General features: G+C 47.4%; 1 pseudogene across 1 annotated transcript; it reads left to right on the top strand.

The window, feature by feature from the left end:
• The first annotated feature begins 302 nt into the window (after positions 1-302).
• On the top strand, positions 303-954 carry LOC101589995 (annotated as a pseudogene). The gene has a single exon (XR_001117331.2). The product of XR_001117331.2 is annotated as a 60S ribosomal protein L13a pseudogene (transcript).
• Positions 955-3,418: the final 2,464 nt, after the last annotated feature.

Here is a 3,418-nt window from a genome sequence, read left to right as displayed (position 1 = left end):
TTAGACTTTGAAAAAGGTTCAGATGTTGCAAGGTTTCAAGTATGATGAATAAAGCAGATGGGGACACAAGGTTTTCACAAGCCTGCCTTTGTTGGGCAGTGTTGGGCACTAGCGGTCATAAAGAAAGATGACTTTGAAAACTCCTTCAGAAAGTAGAAGGTTGCAAGGGCCTGAGTTCAATCCCCAGTTCCGCCAAAATAAAATTAAAAAAAGAAAGTGGAAGGAACAAAATTAGTGTGTTCTAAGCAAGTGTGGAAATTAACACAATGTCTTTTACTGCAAAAGTTTTTTCACTCCTTTCCCGGGTGTCTGCCGAAGATGGCGGAGGGGCAGGTCCTGGTGCTGGATGGCCGAGGCCATGTCCTGGGCCGCCTGGCGGCCATTGTGGCCAAGCAGGTACTGCTAGGCCGCAAGGTGGTGGTTGTGCGCTGCGAGGGTATCAACATTTCTGGCAATTTCTACAGAAATAAGTTGAAGTACTTGGCCTTCCTCCGCAAGCGGATGAACACCAACCCATCCCGCGGCCCCTACCATTTCCGGGCCCCCAGCCGCATCTTCTGGCAGACTGTGCGAGGGATGCTGCCCCACAAGACCAAGCAAGGCCAGGCTGCCCTGGACCGCCTCAAGGTGTTTGATGGGATCCCGCCACCCTATGACAAGAAAAAGCGGATGGTGGTTCCTGCTGCCCTCAAGGTTGTGCGCCTGAAGCCAACGAGGAAATTTGCCTACCTGGGCCGCCTGGCTCATGAGGTTGGCTGGAAGTACCAGGCAGTGACAGCCACCCTAGAGGAGAAGAGGAAGGAGAAGGCCAAGATCCATTACAGGAAGAAGAAGCAGATCATGAGGCTACGGAAACAGGCTGAGAAGAATGTGGAGAAGAAAATCAGCAAGTTCACAGAGGTCCTCAAGACCCACGGACTTCTGGTCTGAGCCCAATAAAGACTGTTTCTGCCTTAAAAAAAAAGTTTTTTCAACTTAAACATTCACCAATTATTTTATTACACCTTATGCCCTTGTCCTTTTGAGTGCTATTGATATAAATTTTATTTCTCCAAACGTTATGAACCCTGCAGTACTTTCTTATTATTTTTGCTTTAATATTTTAAAGAGATTTTTAAACTAGGTGGTCTGCCCTGTAATCCCAGCACTCAGGTGGCTGAGGCAAAAGGGTCAGCACAAGTTTGAGGCCTACCAGGGTTACGTAACAAGAACCTGTCTCAAACAACAAAAAAAGAAGTTTTTTGAATGAAAAAAAAAAGCTGTTAGTGTTTACCTTCATGCATACCCTTGCTGGCACTCTTCATTGTTTGTTTGCTTGCTTTTATATATTTGGTAGAGGGTCTCACTATGCAGCTCAGACTTGTAGTGATCCTCCTGTTTTCAGCCTCCACAGCACTGGGATTACAGGCCTGAACCACCATGCCAGATCCCGATGGCCGGTTCAGTGCCCCAGGGGTGGAGCCAGCAAAGCATGTGGTGCCGGGGATCGAACCCCAGTCCCTGTGCTTGCCGAAGCAGGTGCTTAGTCCACTGAGCTATCTCACCAGTCCTCTTAATTCTTTTATGTAGATCCAAATAGTACTTTTCTTCAGCCAAAAGAACATCCTTTCACATTTCTTGTGATGCAGGTCTGTTGGTAGACACTAGATGTTCGAAGGCTACGTTGTTGAGTGTGAGTTTTCTATCTTCCCTTAAGGAGTACTGAGTTTTGAATCAAGCATGGTGGCACATGCCTGTAATTCCCCTGCTTGGGAGGCTGAAGCAGGATTAGAAGTTCAAGACTGACCTGAAAAAAAAAAAAAAAGACTGACCTGGGCTGCCTGGGGAGTTCAAGGCCAGCCTGGACTGACTCATGAGATCCTGTCTCAAAAACAAAACAATGAACAACAACAACAAAAAGTGTTGTGTTTTTGTCTGATAGACCATTAGTTACTCATAGATAAGATTATTCCTTTAGGGCTTGGTTTAAGCTGTCAGAAGGAACCTAAAGTTTTTCTTTTTTAAAATCCCCCAAGGGTAGTTTAGTCCTTGGATATTTGGACCTGATTCTCACTCCCTGGCTGATCGAGCTGGTTGATATGTCTGCGTTTCATAGTCTCAGGTGACCTTCCTGGATTATTCAGTTTGTACCTACTGGCCGCCCTTTCCCCAGACTGAAGAAGCTTCGCTCTGTGTGTGTGTGTGTGTGTGTGTGTGTGTGTGTGTGTGTGTGTGTGTGTGTGTCTGCGTATAGAATTAAGTGAGCATTCAGTAGGCAATTGTGGAGACTTTCCTATGCAGCCTTTTCTTTTCTAGAAGCCTGGCCCATATCTCCCACCACATCTTTCTGACATTCTGGCCAAGGAGATAGCTCGGTGGTCTAAGCACCTGCCTGGCAAGCACAGGGACCCAGGCTCATTCCCTGGTACTGCATGCCATGCTGCCCCCACCCACACACACCAAGGTGGCCACTGAAATGGGGGGGGCGTGGCACACTCCTGTAATGCCAGTGCTGGAGAGGCTGAGACAGGAGGATCACTATGCGTAGTGAGACCCTGTACCAAACGAATAAAAGATTAAAAGAAAAAAATCTTTCTGACATTTATTTCTGGCTTCAAATCAGCGTGATCTCCACGCTCTGCTTGACTTGCTTTCCTGTTGAGAAGTCCAGAATGAGTCTGCAGCCAGAACGTGGGGTGATCAGAGGGTTCTGCTCATTTGTTTCCTTCATCTGAGAGACTGCAGTCCTGCCTGGCCTGTCACACAACATCTGAGACCACCGGGACATTCTGTTGTCCCCTTATCCAGTTGCTTACAATGAGAGTCTGGATCCTGTTGCTTTGTCGTGGCCAGCAGCAGGAATCTTCAGCACTGGTTTCGCTAGTGAGCAAGAGAAGGCAGTCCACAGACTAAGTGCCGAGGGCCTCGCAGTCCAGGGGAGCGGCAGAGATGCTGGCACCCCAAGCCACGCCGGGCTAGAGGCTCCAATGGAGAAAGAAGCCAGGAGGCTGAAGACTATTTAGCAAATCTCAAGCTGGTAGAAGAGCTCTGTGGTACAGTGCACTGAGTTTGAGCCCCAGCACTGAAAAAATAAAAATAAATACATCTTACTTGTGCTTCTAGGTGGGTATGTTCCGTCTGCTCCTCCACACTCGCTCACCATGCGCCTCCCTGTCCTGTGCCCCAGAGCACAAGCTATCTGTGTTGTGTTGATGGGGCATCTTTGACCTCTGGTTTCTAGCTGTGTTCGGGCAAAACGAGATATGCACAGGAAACTGGAAAACAGAAGGACTGCTTATTCTTCTAGTTTTTTCCTTGCTAAATCCTGACCCTTCAGACTTAAGAATGACAATTTCTCCTTTATATTATAAAACTCAAAGTACTGCATCTTCCTCTGTGAGCTCCCCTAAACCCTACTTTCTTTCTTTCCTTCTTTCTC

The sequence above is a fragment of the Octodon degus genome, unplaced genomic scaffold, assembly GCF_000260255.1.
Source record: "Octodon degus isolate 3935 unplaced genomic scaffold, OctDeg1.0 scaffold00007, whole genome shotgun sequence".
Lineage (NCBI taxonomy): Eukaryota > Metazoa > Chordata > Mammalia > Rodentia > Octodontidae > Octodon > Octodon degus.
This window is presented reverse-complemented; position numbering and strand designations above follow the sequence as displayed.